This window comes from Hemicordylus capensis, chromosome 4, assembly GCF_027244095.1.
Source record: "Hemicordylus capensis ecotype Gifberg chromosome 4, rHemCap1.1.pri, whole genome shotgun sequence".
Taxonomy (NCBI): Eukaryota; Metazoa; Chordata; class Lepidosauria; order Squamata; family Cordylidae; genus Hemicordylus; species Hemicordylus capensis.
The window spans coordinates 133,500,159-133,520,630 of record NC_069660.1 but is presented as its reverse complement, the minus strand read 5'-3'; positions in this window follow the sequence as shown (position 1 = coordinate 133,520,630).

The window sequence follows — 20,472 nt, the reverse complement described above, 5'->3', positions numbered from 1 at the left end:
CTCATTTCATTCTATAGACAGAGGGAAAATAAGGATATACTGCACATTGGTGATTTTCTTATGGTTTTGATTATTTTGCTGAGAGAGCAAGAAACGCCTGCAATTCCTCTTTAATATACCATTCATTTTCTGCATACTGTAGTCATTTTGTGGGCTTTTTCTGGCCATGTAATCATTCGATTTTGGCTCATCTCTGTGAAGAGACCATTTCTAGGGCAGATCAAAATGGATTTCCTGCCCAGTGGGGAATTCTGAATCCCTTCTAATTTTCTTTGCCTTCTAGACTTTCAAAAAAAGAAAATTCAGTCTGGGTGTTGGAATTGCATGCTGAAACAAGAAACCTGTTCTCTCAGAATTGTTCAAGTAACTGGGATGAAATCCTCTTGGTCACACTTTTTTCCCAATGGCAGTTTTTCCTATACAATATAATGTTTATTTCTTCATCGTCAATAGCCCATTTGGAAATAATTTTAACAGCATTTCTCCCTTTGGCTGTATTTATCCATACACAAACACACCGCTTTTTCATGTCTGTGAAATTTTCTTCTTTTAGTAACTGCAGTCACTCTGCAGTTCTTCAGCAACTGACTAATGAATGATTAAGATATTACTAATTTTAGTCATAAGGACCTGCAGCATTTTTCTTCTTTGTATTTATGTAACTTCTAGAAACCAGAGTAGATTGATAATTGTGGGGATCCTGATACACATGTTTACCACTAGATGTATTTCTATATGAAGGACATTGTGAATATTATGGCTGCACTTATTTTACAAATTAGATGATCAATTTTAATTACCCACAGATGTCTGAAGCATAATCCAGTCCCACTGCAGGAGGATTCCCAACAGAGCACTATTTTTATCCCTCTCCTCTCTCACCATGCCATTACAAGCAATGGGAAATCTATGCATGTCTTTCATATCCCCAACCAGCTTCATCTGCACAACACAAATTATTTGTGCTCTGAAGCATGAGTAATAGCTTACATTATACAAAGAGGGCTAGCTGGGGATATAGATGGGAAACACAGAGTTCCCATTTCCTGTAAAGGTCTGTTGCTCTGCCTACATGCACCCTTGTGCTCCCACACCGAGTAAGGGTACGGGGGAGGCTTATGGAAATCCACACATAGGTGCTATACCTAGAATGGGACTGGATCTATCATTTAGGAGCCCATATTTCTCAGATAAAACAAAATATACTGGTGAAGGCCTGAATACCAGGGATGTGCAAAATGTTTCACTGAAACGTTTCGATTCAAAATGGAACATTTAGAGTGTTTTGAGCTCAAAACAAAATACCCTCTAAGTAAAGGGCCTGTTTCGAGCTTGGTACAAAACAACCCCATTTTGATCAAAAATTTTGACATTTCAAATACCATTTTGGAGGCCTGTTTTCCACTTGCTGATTGGTTTTCTGGCACTAGCTCCTGAATGGCTACCGATTGCCTTGCTTTTTGGTTGGCTTGTTATCATACAAATCAAGTGTTGTCAAGGGCAACTGTTCCCCCATTGGCTGGGAGGAGGAAGGAGTGGATGGTGGAAGAGCTCAAAAGTAGGGAATTGCAAAATGTATTCAAAGGGCCTGGAAGGCAAATGGATTTCCTATGCCTCTCTTGAAGAGGCGAGAAGGAAGGAAAGTCTTGTTTTTGTGGTGGGATTTTCTCAGCATTGAGTATAATATGCTGTGTTATTGCTGCTGTAACTATCTGGTTTTGCTGCATCTTCAATTTACAAAAGTCAGAATGTGAGTGCCTGCCCTGGAGTTGTAGATCTCTCTCTACTTTGATGAGCTCTATGTCTGGCCTTGAGACTAACTTGTGCTTCACTCACTCCTCTGATCTGCTTTGCAATCTGCATTGCAAGGTGTACTCAGTCAAAATGTGGCTGAAGTTGCTCTAGTTGAGCTTATGGCTATGCTTCCTGCCAAGTAAGTTTGCTGCTACCGTTGCGGCAGCCGTTAAGAACATAAGGAGTCATGATTGTGCATAAGAGAGCAACTTGTGTCAATGATGTTACTTACTATAGCACAGGCACTGTGGCTGGCAGTGGATTATGGGTCAGTGATTCTTTTTTTGCCATTTTTGGACTGTGTTTGAAATGTGTGTTCTGTGTTAAGAGGGACAGATTCCCTTTTATTGTGTGCTTCTGCAGTGTTTTTCAAAGCAAGTTTCCAAAATTCATTGCAAAATGCAATGAAAAACTTGTGTGTGCACTCTGAAAATGCAGCATGTTCTGGCCATACGATCCTATGGGGGTTTGGGGAAAAGGTTAATAATTTGATTAAAATTGCCCACTTGCCCATTTCTTTGAGGGTTGGGTGGTAGGTAGCACCCATCCTGCCCTACCACCCAATCCACTTTGGTGTCCTAGGAGCTAACAATGGGGTTTTCAATTTTATTTTCCCCATTGTTCCCTATGACTGAAACACTCAAAACATCTCAAGTTTGCTTCATCAAAATAACCAGGGTCGACTGCTGTTTCGACAAAACTTTTTGGGCGCCTGCATTTTGTTTCAAGCTCAAGACAAAATGCAAAATCCATTTCGTGCACATCATTACTGATTACTTCCTAGTTGGGCAAGGGACTGTGGCCTGATCAACCAGTTCCCCCACATGCACTACTTTTTGGTAAGGCTGCTGAATATGTGAGAACAGCACCACATAGCAGACCTCTTCTAATAACACAGCTATGTATTGCATGAGCTGAACCAGAAGTGCATCTAGGTGATTTTGGAGCAGCCCCCCTGCAAATTAGTATCATCATGCTCCGCCGGGCGACCACACCACCCAGGACAGACTAATGAGGATTTGAGGGGCCCCCAAGGGCTGTGGAGGTCCTGGACTTCAGCCCCGAAGTCCAAGAGTAAGAGCACCTCTGGGCTGGACTACTAGGTACTGATGTCAAACATATTACAGCTTCTGCCTTGAGCACAGATGTGATTCCAACACACAAATATAAAACAGAGCAAGTGTATGTGTATGTGTATATGTACGTATGTATGTATGCATGTGTATATGTTTGTATGCCCCCCCATCTCTCTCTCTCTCTCTCTCTCTCTCTCTGAATGATATGTTCTCTGCTGCACACAGGAAGGCTAGTATATGTTTTATTTATGTTTGCTACTGCCTGTATCAGTTAATCAAGTAATGGTGTTTTGTGCTGGTTTTGAGGACCAATCAAATACAAACTATACCTTTGGTTGAAAAATGTCTTACAAAGTTTTGCTACATCTACAAAGTTTTCAATCTCATCTGCAGCAAGGGAATGGGGAAAACTGCTAAGTATAGCATAAGCAAGTTTTTCTCAGTCTGTCGTGTTTTTTGTGTTACAACCGGTGCTATACTTTGTACTTGGAAACTGGTTCCTGAACTGTTTAATTAAGTGGCCCAGAGAGTAACTAGCCTAATTGCTGAAATCAGTCCTTTTGTTCTACTTAGTCCTGCAAGTTCATAGCAACTTCATACAATTTCATATCTACATATTTTTTTAACATGGGCCTAAGAGGACAGGATGCAGAATAATTGGGTTGGAGAGCTGATCTTGCAGTAGTGAGCATGAATTGTCCTCTTTGCTAAGCAGGGTTTCCTTTGGTGTGCATATGGATGGGTGACACTGTCTACTGTACATAATAACATAAGAACAGACCTGCTGGATCAGACCCAAGGCCTATCTAGTCCAGCATCCCATTTCACCCAGTGATCCACCAGATGCCTCTGAGAAGCCCACAGGCAAGAGGTGAGGGCATGCCTACTCTCTCCTACTGCTACTCCGCTGCAACTGGTATTTAGAAGCATCTTGCCTCTGAGGATGGAGGGGGCCTCTAGCTACCAGACTAATAGCCATTGATAGACCTGTCCTCCATGCCTTTGCCTAAGCCCCCTTTAAAGCCATCCAAGCTAGTGGCCATCACCACATCCTATGGCAGATAATTCCATAGATTAATTGTGCACTGTGTGAAAAAGTACTTCCTTTTGTTGGTCCCAAATTTCCTGGCCATCGGTTTCATACAAATCCAAATCCAACAAATATTAATATGCTGCTTTTCAACAAATGTTCTCAAAGCAGTTGTTTATTATTATTATTATTAATTATTATTATTATTATTAAGGGTTCTGCAAATGAAGTTAGCCTAACTTACGCCATTTTGCTTCTGTAACCATGCTTGCATGAAACTGTTAGAATAAGTTTAAGCACCCAAAGGCAGGTCGAGGGGCTGAGTCTGAGCTATGTAGGTCACAAGAAGGGGATTTTTCTGTGCTGACCACAGACTAGCAGTTAGCTGCTGATAGGTGCAATTGCTTCAGCTAGAAAACCGCAAGAAGAGGGAAGAAAAGGTCAGAGACCCTTGCATAGGGGCGAATCTATGAAATGTGTATGATAAGGTATAGGAAAACAGAACAAGTTTGAAACAGCCAACAAAGCTACTTTGCCGGGGGAAGGAATAGCCATATATGGGGAGAGGGGAAATGGGGTAAGCTTGTTTACTCAGGGGTATAAGAATCTGTGTAACCCTTTCTGGGGCGCACCACTCCCTGCCTGCGTGCATAGAGTGAGACGCCCGGTTGCTTTGCGCAGCTGAATAAAGAAACTGAAAAGGATCTCCCTCTCGTCTCCTGCTAATTGGCAAGTATCTTACAGGGGTCGGGAGCCTGCCTTGCCCAGGTTAGCTGGGAGGGCCAGGGGAACCCCTTAAAAGGGACCCCAACAATTACTTTATTTATTTATTTATTTAAAATTTAAAATATTTCTATACTGCCCAAAACTTGCGTCTCTGGTTTACATAGATATAAATCAATAATGGTCCCCTATCCCCAAAGTGCTCACTATCTAAAAAAGAAACATAATATAGACACTAGCAAAAGCCACTGGAGGGATGCTGTGCTGGGAATGGATAGAGTCAGTTCCCCTCTCCCTGCTAAATAAAGAGACTCACCACTTTTAAAAGCTGCCTCTTTGCTCAGTTAGCAGGAAACAACTGCTAACTGAGCAAAGAATCCCTGGCACTAGGGTTGTGAGAGAGGGAGAAAAAATTCTTTCTGTCCACTCTCTATGTTCTCCTTAAAGAATGCGGCTGCAGCTCAGTGGCAGAGCATCTGCTTAGCATGCAGAAGGTTCCAGGTTTGATCCCTGGCATTTTGAGGTAGAACTGGGAGAGACTCCGGTCTGAAATCTTGGAGACCTCCTTTCAGTCAGTGCAGACAAAATTGAGCTGATGGACCAATAGCCTGACCCTCCATAAGGAGGTATCCTAAGTTCCTATATTTTAAAATACATCTATAATCAATAGGAATGTACTTAAAACAATACATACCTTATGTATTGCCATTGCTTCTCCAGCCATATCAAAGGAACCTATTGAGGAAAATTACCCATCTAACAATTCTGTTTTTGACATCTTTGCCTTTTGGGCTAAAATAGCCTCAACATGCCTTTTGGAGTGAAGTGGTTCCCAGAACGTTTGGGAACACAAAGCCTCTGTGCTTGTACTGGGCCAGATTACATACGCAAGAAATATTCAGGGTAAGTCCAAGTTCCTCAGGATAGCTTCAAAGCTACAACCTGAGGTTGTACTATCTTCAATCTCTGTGCGTGGGGACATTGCCAATCAGTTAAGGATTGGAGCTTCCCTTTTCTGGGGAGACATTATGTACAGTCCAGTGGTGCAGCACTGTACAAACTACTGAAATTAGATTCTTGATACCTTCCTTCCTCTGCCACACTTTAGCTTATAAGAAACTTATAGAATGCCCATATACCAAAACAATAGGCCCTGGCCCATCATTTCAGAACCACTGTTCTAGACTTTTTGTGAAACTGCATGTGATGGAAATCCCTGAATACTGGATTTCCATAAATAGTAATTTGATGTCCATCCCTTACATATCTAAAATGGCCAACATTCTCCACAACCCTCCAGTGATGGAAGAAAGGCTACGGATCTACAAGAAGCCAGTGTGGTGTAGTGGTTAGAGTGCTGGACTAGGACCAGGGAGACCCGAGTTCAAATCCCCATTCAGCCATGAAACTAGCTGGGTGACTCTGGGCCAGTCACTTCTCTCTCAGCCTAACCTACTTCACAGGATTGTTGTGAAAGAGAAACTCAAGTATGTAGTACACCGCTCTGGGCTCCTTGGAGGAAGAACAGGATATAAATGTAAAAAGAAGAAGAAGAAGAAGCAGCAGACCAGGCATGCTTTTATTTTTCACAGCAATCTTTACAGCTCTCAGCTCTCGTTACAGTTATATAAATCTGTTCCCAAGGGTTGTCCCTCAGGAACATATTTATATAAGTGGAAAGGGATTCTCCAGTGAGGGGAGAGATGCTAAAACCACTCTCCCCTTTCCCTCCACGCCTCGTCTGCTGAGCAACGAAGCCTTCGGCACAGGGATGTTGAAGGCTCCCTGCAGGTCTGCAGCCCTCTTTCTGTTGCCAGAGGGCTGTGGGCAATTTTAACCACTGACATTCCCAGGACACAGAAAACGCCGTGTTCTTCTTTAGCAGTATGCCACTATAGTAACTGCTCCTATGATAATTGTATAGGTGGTAATGCAAAGAGTTCCTTTAGGTGCACTCAAGGCTTGTAAATGCCCAATAAGATGTTTCTGTTTTTCTTTGCATGGTAGCCTCCCATTTCAACTGCTGTTGAAACTCATCTTAATCTTAAAGATGGTTTGGCATGCAGAATGAAAGGCTACTGTTGAGAACCACAAGCCCAAAGCCCTCTTGGACCTCCAGAGCTAGTAGCACAGTACTTTGGCTCTTGGCCATAGAAGGGTGAGATTGGCCAGGAAGATACAAGTAAACATGCTTTACTTGTTCTGCAAAGGCCACCTCTGTATTTTAAATTCAGTAACATTTCTATCATTTTTGGCCAACATAACCATTCACTGATCTTATACAATTAAGCCCATAGAAAGAAACTCTAATTGATGGTATTATGATGCTAGCTTAGGCACGTTTTTGTGTGTGGTCAGAAGATGAATGGAGATGTTTGCTCCTGCCTAGTGTTTGAGGCTTTTGGAATGACAAGCTAAGCAAATATGGGGATTGTATTTCCATCCAATTCTTTTTTGAATCTATGCTTAAGCTTTGCCAATCAAAGAGAGTAATTCCATGACATAAATGTGAAAGTTATGCCATTCTTGTTAATGGAGATGTATGCTTCCAAAATTATATTAGGGCTCTTTTCTGCCTTTCTTTGTGTAAGTATGCAAAGAATTGGCTTGTAGCTAGTTTTAAAGTTGTCCAGATATTTTCATTTCCCCCTTTCTCTTTCCCTCTCTCCAGTTTGCCTTTTTACCCCGTGTGTGTGTGTGTGTGTGTACACTTCTATCAGGCAGACCATGCCAAATCATTTGTAAAGCAACTAATCAATATTGGGCATGTTCCAGCCAAAGTAAAGCAGTTTAAGTCTACTGACTTAACCACATGCTACAGGTTAACATTTTATGCATCCTCCATGAAATAAAGCTGCATGTAGAAAACTAGGATGTCACGATAAGGTGACCTTATATTCCTACTCAATGCAGCTATTCACACGTGCAACCAAAACCGGGCCCAGCCTGGTTTTGATTCTGCGTGTGTACCACCGGGAGCCACGCAGCTCCCAGCAGTGGCAAACCCACTTAGGGAGCCTGCCGCTTAGCCTGGGTTATGGGTGTGAGGGTGCCCAGAAAGTGGGATAGATGATCATGTGTCGGTGCCGTGTGGCTTTGCACCGCACCAACACACCAGTAGCCTCCCAGGCTGCGTTGGAAGACTCTCCATAATGCACCGTGCATTCGCATGGTGTATTATGGGAGTTCTGGGGCCCTTCCAGCCCCCAAACCTCCCAGCTGCCAGTAACAGCTAGCAAACATCTGGGTGAGTGATCTGCTCACCCAGCAGAAGGAACAGATCATCTGCAGGGGAGATAAGCATTTTGTGGCTTCCTCCCATCACCCCTTTAGAGCCCTTTCTCCTATTGTGAGAAAGGGCTCAGTTACATGCTCATTTCCTAGCTGCAGGGAAACATTATTTCAGTGGGAGAGAGTTCAAATGTTCAGTCTTAATATGTTGGAAAAGCTTCGCCTTTGGCATGATTCAGCTGCATGTGTATACTGGCTCTTGAATACACTAGCCCTGGGGTATAAATAAGCTCTTAGTGTGCAGATAACCAACAATCTATACTAAACTATAGTTGTGTATGTTTCAAAGGAAGTAAAATTAGGGGAGGCCACAGTGCAATGATAGAGCATGTGTTTTGCTTGCAGAAGGTTGAACCTTCGATCCCTGCACTTCAGATAGGCTGGGGAACCCTTGTCTGTTTGTCTGTCTGAAACCCTGGAGAGCTGCTGCCGCTCGGTGTAGACAATACTGAGCTGGATGGACCAATATTCTAATTCAATAGAAGGAAACTTATAACGCATGATATATGTATTTCTTCTGTCATGGCAATATGTTTTACTTAATGCTCATTTTGATATGTTAAACTGCAGTATCAGCTATGTATCTGCACAGTCATGGTGTAGCTATAAATCTTGCTACTGAGAAGGAAATTCCCAGAAAAAAAGTTGGATCTCAGACCTTCTATGGCAACAGAGCCCATTTTTTCAGAATGCACAAGAATCATCTTTCTTTTCAATGGCCTCATTTTCACCTGCAATCGCTCTAATGCAATTTCTCTTTCCCTTAACCTCCGTTCATCTGGAGTTTTAGCAGAGCTCTTATATTCAGTTTAGTATGGTTTGTTTGGTTTGGGTTATCAGAAAGGTTTCATTGACGCTCTACACAGCAAATGTCTGCATAATATGGAAGCCACAGGCATTTGGGACGGAGCTCAGGAATAAGCAGCATCTAGTTAGTACCAAAAATAAGGCCTATTTGTAACAAGAACTATCCATGTGTTCATGCAGCACAGTTTATCCAACTGTGAAAATATTAGTTGGGATATGACTAAGTCGGTGCTTAGAATTCTCCTGGAATCTGACCAGTATAAATGATCTAAAGTACAGGATTGCAAACCATTCAAATTTACGAAAGATATCAGAGACACTGAAAACTGTGATCTCAGAATAAGATGGCTATAAATAAGATAAAATGTGGTTCCATCTATTCAGCTACAGGAGAACTGAGAGTTGTGTAACTATGTTAAGGACATAGCAGATAATAATATGAAAGGTAGTATTTTTAACTCTCGAGTCTCCCAAGGCATTTTGCTGTCTCAAGTGGCTGCACCACATGATTCAATAGATAAACTTCAGGATCCCATTCCCAAGCCATATTGTAGAAGATGCTAAGGGATTGCTAGTATAATAATGAGGAAAGCCTTCCCATTGAGAACTGATGTGGTAAGCTGGGAAATCCCTGGCTGAAATCTCTTCTTCACCATTGACTAGATGTCTTCAGGCAATCTGTTATCCTTTCCGCTGCAGCCTCCCTCTGCACCCCTATTCTGTAATATGGGATAATAATGCTGGTCTACCTGACATAATTATTCATAAATATTATTATTACTAAGATGATAGCATATGTGAATTCTAATGGCCTAAAATTTACCAATCAAGTTTCTTGCTGTATTGTCACAGCCAATCAGGCTACGGCTGAGGATGAGGCACTAGAAGGCCTGAATAATCCAGCCTATGGATTCAGTCCTGCTACTGGTGTTGGAAGTCTCAGGTCCCAACCACATCACTCCCCTTAGCTGGTGACAGGCCCTTGGGTGACCCACCTCACTTCCAAGAAGGCATTCAGGTGGTCAATGGCATCTGTGAGAATTAACAGGAAATGATGACAAAGGCTCAGCATGCACCTGGCAAGTGTAGAAGGTTGCCAGGACAACATTCAAGGCTACAGGTGTTATCAAATTAGTGAATCCTAGTGAGAGTGTGATGTGTTTCTGTGTTTGTCAGACTCTCTTAAGGTTACAGGGTGGAGGATAGAGGTATTTAAACATGAAGAGTTGATGTCATGAGCTTGTCTGTCCGCAGTCTGCTCCCTGGTCTCTATCCAGAGAAGCCGGTAGCTCCGGAGTCGCTCCGCATCTGCAAAGAAACACAAAGAACAAATCACTACTGAGTACAAGTCCCAACCAAGTACCCTGCAACCCAGGTTGCTCACCAGATCCCAAACATCCTGAGCCAAGGCTCCAAAGCATCACCAGCAGCCTGTCCTGAATGAAGCTGTCCAGTGCCCAGCTCAGGAATCAGGTTACAAGCAGGGGAAGGCTGGGACTCAAGAGTTCCACCACAAAGCTTGGAATTCCACATAACAGGAGGCTTGGTATGCAGCAAGCTCAACCAACATGTTGCTTCCAGTGGCTTGTTCATTGCCTGCCAGCTGATTTATAATCCTTGGCTTAATTGCTCTCCTCCCCCGGTCAGCTGTTAGAGATCCAGTGCTTATCTTGCCTTCTGAGGAGGCATTGACTCTTCAGAGTGCCTGCACCTGCTTTTGGCATTTTGCACATCTCCGTTCTTGGAGGATTAATGGTTGATAGTCCTCCAGCTCAGGGTTTGGCCTTACACACACACACACACACACACACACCATATCTCCTCTGCTCCCGATGGGCCTTCTTGTCCTGAACCTTCATCCTGGCCCATCCCAGCTACCTCCTGTGGCCCAACAACTGAGCTCTCCCTTTCAGGTGCCTCTTTGCCCACTGGAGGGTTGCCAGCCTCCCATACCTCATCGCTATCTGTGGGTGAGGGCATGACAGTTGAGGCCAAAGAGGAGAAGACATCAAGAGATTGCTGGCTACTGACCCAGTGGGACAGCCACAGGAAGCATATTCAATAGGGCGAGAAGGAACAGTGTGATAGAGACCCCATTCCGTTCTACCACTGAGGCCTCTGGGAGCTCAGGGTGGATGTTCCCCCTGCAATACCCAACATCTTGGCACACAGGAAGTTTCTGCTATCTGCTTCTAGAAGTTAAAAACAATCAAACAATGCACACATGCACTGGGACAAGTCTCTTCAGACCAAGGATCTCTTCTTAGCCTGGCCACAGGCATTAAATTGTCAGTTACTACATATTAAACCTGGAAAAGGAAAGAATCATTTAAATACACTCAAGATTACATATTGCAAACTGCAGCATTGACAAAAGGTATGTTACTATTTTTATTTTTTTTCCAGCCAGCTACAGAAACCACAAACAAGCATCTAGCATTTGTCAAGCACTAGGACTTGTCATTACTGGAGCTGGATACTGCAACATAGTTCTCTGAACTGCTTCCAGTATAATTGAGGAGTGGGCATTGGTCTGTATAGCAGATTATAGCCCTATATTCTTTATTCCTGTTATTTCTTGTTAAATCTATGGACTGGTTCTCCTAAGGATACATCTGTGTGGCAGTTTTATAGGCTGTTTACTCTGCATCCAACCTGTGCCATTTTCAGGTCCTAGCATCTCCCATCTGCACTATTATTAAGTCTATTATTTAAAATATTGAAATAGTGTATTCAATATTTAAAATATACCACTTTTCAATTAAAAAAAAATCTCACAATGGTTTACAGAGCAAAAGGAATGAGAAAGTTGTTTCCTGTTCCAAAATAGCTCACAGGCTAAAAGGAAATACAAGGGACGATCAGTAAAAGCCACTGGAGGGACAATCTGCTAGGATTTATAGGGGCAGTTGCTCTCCCCCTGCCAAAAATAAGAGCTCCATCAGTAAAAGCTCCCATTTTGTCCAGTGGTCAGGGGTAAATGAATTACTTGCCTGACCCTTACTGTCCAGATTCTAGACCACAGACAGAGGTGATTACAGGAACAGCATAAATTACAGAAAATTCAGATGCTTCCTTGAAAATCTTCTAGAGCTGCTTCACATATGCATGTGGATCACATCAAATTATGATCTGCATTTGTGAATGTGTCATCACAAATCTAATTAAATTACAAGGCTGTTCTCATGAGCAGCCCTAGCCCAGGCTAAGGCAGCGTAGCCTGGGCTAGATGCTCTTGCCCAGCCTAACCAAACTCCAAATCCTGGCCTTTAGCTGAGGTTAAGGGCATGAGCAGTGCCGAGATCATATGTGTACTCAGGCTACTTCCAGCATGGGCCCATACAGAGATAGGCAGCTTGAGCACCCACCCCCAAACAGGGATATCCCCAGTGCACCGCACTCATTGCACAGTGCATTGTGGGATATGCAGAAGCCAGGATGTAGAATCTCAGCCTCTGGAGATCTGCGCTGTGTGCAGCAACACAGATTGTGGGGAAGTGTGATCTGCGCCTCTCACCAGCTGCATAGATCATCTCCACCCCCCGCACCACTGCCCTGCCTCCGGTTGTGAGAATAGCCTCTACAATAGAACTGTCACGCCACCTCAAATTTAGGCTTTGGTTTCTGATCTGGCCCCAAGCTGGATTAATTTCCCTGCTGTAACTGTTATGGTTTATGGGAAATTAATCCAGTTACTTGGGAAAGGACTGTGTGTGTTTGTGTGTGTGTGCACACACATGAGTGCTCTCTCCCCATCATTATACAATATGGAAGTTATCTTGTTAAACATCCAGTACTGGTCATAGAGTCATAAACATATTCCTGCTATATATTCACAAGTTCAGACTCTAGACTTCTAATCCATTGTCCATTCTAGAATAATACAAAAACTGCTGAAGGTATTTGCATAAATGGAGGAATGACATGGAATCCTATCGTATGATATATAGTAAAAATGTATTCTCGCAAACCACACTGCATTTTTGTTTGTGTGTGTAAAGTGCCAATTTGCCATGTATTAATATCTAAGCACAATTGGATCAGTTGTGCTATTCTTGTGTAAAAGTGAATGTCATCTTGAAAATCACTGGGTTAGCCAAGGAGGATATGTTGGGTTTCTGCAGCTAGTTATTTGTGGGATCATGAAAGAACAAATGCTAAAAAGAGAGGAAGGAGTATTCATGAATTTAGGAGAGAAAGACTACAATTTTTATAAAAAAACCATATTTTGTTATAAGACAACACATATAGAAAACTATACATACATTCAATCTCAGCAGATGTTCCCCAGTACAAATGGAAAAAAAGTCAACTAAAAAAGTTGAGTGGGTAAGGAAGGACTGGACAGAGATGATGTTCTTCCCCTAGCAAAATTCCAGAGAACACAAGAACTAAGGTTGTTGAATTATTAATAAAACTGGAAACTAAATGAAACCATCCACAAATAAGGTAGTGGTTTCTACATATTTTGGGCACTCCTGAGGTATAGGGACGTGCATTTCAATTCAGCTATAAAACGTTTTGTGTCCAAAAATGGCACCTTTTGACATTTTGTACACCTACCAAAAATGGAAAATGCTACAATGAAGATTTTTGTAGCCGAATCAAAATGACCCCATTTCGGAAATGAAGCTTAGTTTTTCAGAAAAAAAATTGAGACCTGTTTTGCAATTGCTAGCAATCTCTCAAGAGTCTCTCTTTAGTTCTTCTCCTGAAGTCAGTTTGAATTTTCTACCCTTCAGGCCTGCAGATTGGCAGGCGAAAGCAGGGCCGGATACGGCAGGGAGTTTCCGGAGTGGCAGGGATAGGGAGCTTGACTTGCTGGCACAAGAGCTCCTTAGTGCGGGTGGTGGCGGCGGGCCACACGATTATCCCAAGGGTGACACACAGCCATCATGGGTGTTCAGTGGACAGCGGGGTGAGGAGGCGGCAGTGGTGGGCCCTGGCAAAGGAGGCAGGCGGGCAGAAATGGGGAGGTAAGGAAGGAGTCCGGCGCCAGGGAGAGAATGGGAGTGTTTGGCAGACGGAGGGCTGAGTGGGTGGCGGGCAGAGGAGGTGGGTGGGCGGAAATGGTGGGAAGAGAAGGAGGGAGTCCGGTGCCGGGGAGAGAACGGACAGGACAACGGACTGGGGAAGGAGAACAGAACTATGGGGAACAGGGAATGGTCTGGGGCAGAAGGGGGGGAAGCGGCGGGGAGATTGGCAGCCTGTAATTCAGCTTTGGTTTCAGAGCAAGTCAGCTCCGAAACCGAAGATTTGGGGTTTCGGGTGGCTTCATTTCAGACCCTATCCGAATTGGGGGGGGGGGGCCTTCGGATTTGGCAGAAAACAAAACAAAACAATTCCGAAATGCACACCCCTACTGAGGTATGCATAAGTTATGTAAATTAGGTTAATTTGTAAATTAATAGGAACAAGAACAAAGTTTTTAAAACACCAGCCTGATTCAGACTGAGCATGCTCAGTAATTCCCACAAGCAACACAATGTTGCAGTGTCAGTCAGAAAAGCACCACAACAGAACACAAGGGTAAGGCGAGGAGAGGAAAGAGAGGTACCTAGAGGTACAGTATATTTTGTTGCAGCTGGTTGCATTTGTTCACTCTAATAGTTATTTTACATAGCTGAATGCATAACAGCTTGAATGGGATGCAGGTAGGGGTGTGCACAAAATTAGTTTGCCCAGTTCGGTTCAAGTCCAAACCAGACTCGGACAGAACCAAGCATGTTTGGTTTTGTGCCACTAAACAACGGCCCCCCACCACCTTGGCTCAAATTTGAGCCGGTTTGGGCTCAACTGTCTCAACCTAGATGCAGGACTGGACTACCCCCCAAAAGGTAGCAGTTTCTACATATGTGGGGCACTCTCTGAGTTTGCAGAAGTATATATTTTTGTAAATTAAAATTAAAAGGAAAAGGTTAAGAACCACCAAATTACTATCCTATGTGAGTCTCCAGGATCTGACAGAATCTATCAGAAAGTTTAGACCTTTGAGTCAGGGTCAGTAGGTTTATTTGTATTTTTTAAAGATAATGGAGGCAGGGGAGATAGGATATTGGCCTGCTCAAACATACCCACCCCCCACACACTCCCCTTTGGGACACTTGGAGGACATGCATATTGTTTTTCCCCCAAAAAAATCTTGCTCTCCCTGCTATATACAGATATATTTCAGGAGGAAAGTAAGGGAAAAGAACAGCTTTTTCCTTCCCCACACCTTGGAATCTTCCCCTCCATACAGCACATACACTATGGGCAGTTTCACACAACACAGAAAGCAAGGTGCTACCAACCACCAGTTCCCACTGTGTGCATGCTCCTGGCACAAGCTGCAAGTGCAGCACATTTCATATCATCTGAACCTGGAAATGCCAGGTTGCCAAGCAGCACTTCTCTCCACCACCTGACATCTGCCACCCAACTTCAAATCTTGGTTATGGATATTGGGTAACAGAGGGAAGTGCTGCTCAGCAACCTGGCATTTCTAAGTTCAGGCAATACAAAATGTGTTGAACTTGCGGCTCATGACATCTAATGCAATTATTATTTATTTGTCTTCGTAAACCACTTGTAAAACTTCTGCTTAAAATTAGTATATAAATGTATTAGTAGCCATTGTTGTCACCATTGTGGTCATGGTCATTGTGTTGGGAGTGCATTGTCAGCAAGAACTGGCTCTATATAATAATAAAATGCTCAGGTTCAAGACTTGTTGCCAGACCTAAGCTAATCATTGCTTTATACAGCACAGAGGAGAAGTCTTCAAGGGAAATGGGGAAGTATCATTTCCCAATTCCCCCCTTGTGAAAGGGGGCCTATATATAGGGCCTATAGGCCAAGGGTAGTCCACCTTGGTTCTCCAGATGTTGTTAAACTACAACTCCATGTTTTACAACTACTTGTTTTTATATATATATATATATATTACTATATTTTACAACTCCTTATTTTATGACAAATGAAGTGGTTGTGGTTGTTGTTGTTTGTTTGTTGTTATTACTAGCCTCAAAATAAATTGTGGCTGAGGATGATGAGAGTTGTAGTTCAGCAACATCTGGAGAGGCAAGGTTGCCTACCCCAGCCTATAGGCTTATATAAGGTTCATATAGGCTTGTATGAGACTCATATATCCCATATAAGAAAAGGGAAAAGAAGAAAGTATTTGGGCAGGGCACTGACTGTCTGTCTGCCTCTGCTCCACCTTCTCTAGGTGTGTTGATGCCACTGCTGCTTCTGGTGCTATAAATAACAGATTGTGCCAGGGGCATGAGCCTCATCTTGGCACAAGCCGAAGGGTGAGAACACAAGGTCCTCATCCTTGTGGCTCTCAGCCTTGAGGTGAACAGCCTGGAGCCTTGGAAGACTAATGATACACACTCTTTCAATCAAGGAGTCAGCAGGAGAGCTGGCTATATGACTGAACAAGTCTTGGGCCTGGTTTTATCAAATCAGAGGAGCTGTGGATGGTTGGGCTGGGGAGATGTGTCTGGGAGAGCAGAAAGGATGGTCAGGGGGCAGCGATCACAGGTAGCGGGCAGAGGGAGAGAAGGTGGTGGGAGTTGGGCAGGCCATTACTGGGGGAAACGGTCCAGGCAACTGAGGCCTGCTCCTTTTTCCTGCTCTTCTTCCAACCCTGCAGTCCTAAGAGCTCTGAGTACACTCCCGCGAGGATTAAAGTGCTGCTATTGAATGCCAGGTCAGTAATTGGTAAAACATCTCTCATCCACGATTTGGTTGTGGATGAGCATGCTGACCTGGTATGTGTGACGGAGACCTGATTGGATGAGCTGGGTAGGGTTGGTCTCTCTCAGCTTTGTCTTCCAGATTTCCTGATCCTGCAGCAGCTCCGCTTTGAGGGTCAGAGAGGGGGCTTTGCGGTCATCTATTGTGATGCCTTTCCCATTTCCAGGTTAGGCAATCCCAGAATTCTGAGTGTTAGTCCTTGAGGATGGGCCTCTGCAATATGCTGGGGATTCTGCTCGTGTATCGACTACCCCGCTGCACTTCAGTCGCCCTACCTGAGCGGTGGGGATGATCTTGGAGGTGGCCTTGGGCTCCCCCAAGCTTATTGTCCACTCTGAGGCCCCCCTAATAGGAGTGACTTGGGATTTCTGGCCTCCTGCAACTTTTTTTTTTGTAGCTTCCACTTGTATGAAATATAATCTAAAATGACTTGAAAATGGTTAAGTGAAGTAGCGGATCCTAATGGTGATAGACGTAGATTGACACTTTCCTCTTCATCAAGACCCTGTGCCATGAAAGCTTTCCGTGATTATAGAAGTTGTATTGCTACAGTAAATGCTTTTCTGATGTTGCAGTCAGGTGGTTCAGTTGATGCCTAAGTTCAGCTTTTCTTACTTCGGACCATTTTTATTTATTTATTTATTTATTCATCACATTTATATACCGCCCAAACTCATCTCTGAGCAGTTAACATAGAACAATTAAATCACATATAAAAAGTTAAAACAATTCAACAATTTAAAATCAATCACAAAATTAAAACCAACAAATTTTAAAAGGTTGAGAAAGCTTGGTTAAAAAGATGGGTTTTTAGATGTGTTTTTTTTTAAATTGCCAGAGATGGGGAGGATCATATCTTAGTGGGGAGTACATTCCACCATCTCGGGGCAGCAACCGAGAAGGCCTGTCTCTGTTGAATTGAATAGAAGATGAATCTGCATCTCCCTTTCCTGAGGGTAATTCATTGCAGGAGGAAATGGGTCATTATGGAATGGAGGCTGAGCTTATTCTTTCAATTGATTGAACAATATGGAGCAGCAGAACTGATACAGATCCTCCTAAAGTGTTATTCCATGTGGTTATGTTGTCAGCTAATTGTGTTGCCTCTTCCTCATCCCAGGGTTGCAGCTTGACATCATAAGAGTCTATATATTTAATGCATCTGGCTCTTGGAGGAGCAAGTACACTTGAGAAGTCAAAGTGTGCATCTCCAACACCCACAGCAGGCGCTTTATTAGGTTACACCAAGGGCATAGTTTCCTCCCATGCATCTCTTGTCCCTTAGACCATGTTACCAACACAGTCCTTCTAGATCCCTTGTTCAGATGAGATAAGGCTGAAACCATTCACTCTGGGGACCAGAGATGGGCATGATGGCCCTACCTATAGAGATGACTAGCAGTATCTCTCTTCACAGCAAGACCTTTCTCCTTCACCAAGATGCCCTAGAGGATTGCCCTTGGCCTTCATATAGTTAGCTGGGTGCTGGCTCCAACCCTGACTCCAAGCTGCTTGGTCAGGATCAGTTCAGCAGCAGCCTTTACAACAGGGCTTTACAGTTCAGCACAAATCCTTTACAACAGGGCTGCTCAACTTCAGCCTTCCAGCTTTTGTTATATTACAGCTCTCATCATCACTAATTATTGGCTACTGTGGTTGGGGATGATGGGAGTTGTAGTCCAAAACAGCTGGAGAGCAAAATTATGTAGGCCTGCTTTACAACTTTGTATAGAATGTGGGGCCCAATTGGTCTTGACAATCTCATTGATTTTAAATTAGAGTTAAGCATGCACTTGAATCTCTCCCACTGTAACCAAAGAGGGACAAAAGTCCTTAGCTTTGACTGGATCATGTCCTTTGTATACAGGTATATTTACCATATTCACTGCAAACTAGTAAAAAGATATAAATAACAATAGCCAACATCCTGACTGTGCAGCAAAGAAAGCACATGTGCATTTGCTGCATTCCAGAGTAAAGCAGCACAGTGGGAGGTGATTTTTGCTGATCTCCCCTTCCTCCTGAAAATATGTCCCTGAGGGCAGCCCAATAATAGATGAAAATCACCGTGTGATTTAAAGTGCCTGTGCGGCTTCACTATGGAATGCAACAAATGCACGTGTGCTTCCTTTGCTGCACACAGGGCTGAAGGGAGAAAAGCAGCGGCCTGGGTTCAGCCCTCTGCCACAGCCCTAACCCCACCCCCTGTGTCAGATGCAGGGCATGGAGATAAGCTCCGCCCCCTGAGTCTGACATCAGATGCAGGGGCGTCGCTTAGCTCACAAATGGGGCTGCGTGACCCCATTTGTGAACAAAGTCTGGCTAGCACCACGTTTGCATTGTAGCTGGAGCAGCTCTCCCTGCCCTTTAAAGGGGAAGGGAGACTCCCTCGCCTTTAAAGGCAGGGAGAGTCACTCCTGGCCACACTGTGAATGTGGTGCTGGTTTTGCTCACAAACAGGGCCATGCGGCCCCATTTACAAGCAAAATCCGGGCAGTGTCATGTTCGCAGCATGGCTGGGGGTGACTTTAAAATGCAGGGAGAGCTGCACTGGCCGTGCTGCGAATGCGGCACTTGCCGGATTTGGCTCGCAAATGGGGCTGTGTGGCCCCATTTGCGAGCAAAATAATGCCCCTGCATCTGACATCAGGTGCAGGGGCATGGCTGGGTCACCACTCAGGGATGCACAGCCCCTGAGGGGTGGCAGCCCGGGTTCTTCAAACCCATTTTTGCAATGGTGGCTCCACCCCTGACTGCACATGTGCTGTGTAAGAACCTGTGCTAGTTGGGGAACCCCTGCTAACTGGGCAAAGAAGTGACTTTTTAACATGGTGGTTCTCTTTATTTAGCAGGGGAAGAGTAACTGGCCCTATCCACCCCTAGCACAGTACCTCCAGTGACTGTTGCTGGTGTCTACCTTATGTTGCTTTTTAGATTATGAGTCCTTTGGGGACAGGAATCCATCTTAATTATTTATTTGTTATCTCTCTATGTAAACCGCTTTGGAAACTCTTGTTGAAAAGAGGTATATAAATATTTGTTGTTGTTAGTCAGGATCTCTATAGCCAATATTTTTTAATACTGTAATAATTCCATTCTGCTTTTCTGATATTATACAGCAATTTGCTAGCTTTATGTTGATTTTATCTCTCATTTTACTATGCCATACCCTATTATCTGTTTTCTCTTACTAACATATTTGAAATGCTTGTTTCAGTTATCAGAAAGAACTGTACTAAATTAAGATCTGAAGTAGGACGGGGTATAGCTATAATTGAGCGGATGAGTTCAAAGGCCCCCAGCTCCTGAGGGCCCCCCAGCTCCAGCCCTCCCTAGTTTCTTCATTATCTCCTTTATTCCAAGGGGCCACTGGGAAGAGGAGAGAACATGGGCCTCTCTCCTAGCTGTGCCCCTGGAAGGAGGTTAGATTGAACAGCAGCACTATTGGCAATGGTAAAAGTTAACTGATGAAGCCTTGGAATCAAGGAGTAGCAACCATCTCATCCTGTTTGTCAAATTATGGCAAAGGAGGCAGAAAGCCTAGAAATTTCTTGAGTGTGATGTCATTGTACAATTTCGCATCTGTCTCCCTCCTAGCAGCATACGTGCTGGTTTAAGCGAATATACAGAATCACTACTGGAAGACCTTAATCTAAAATATGAGACTGAAGACGAGGAGTTATGAGTTTTAGTCTAATGGAAAATTATTTAAAATGCAGTACAAGGAAAAAGGGAGCCAGAACAAATATTTGGAGACATAACATTTCATCCTGAATGTGGTGCATTTATTTTACTGTGTTTATAAGGCATCTTTTGATTATTCAACCCATAGGCCTTTGCAACACCTCTCCCTCGAAAAGAGATGTCCCTGCACGTACCAGAATGCCCACTGAAGAAAGGAAGGCAAACATTTGGATTTCATGACCAAGTTACTTTATTTAAAGATATCATAGAGTAAGATAACACCAACATTTCGAGATCTCACAAATAGTTTTCAGAGTGTTAGCA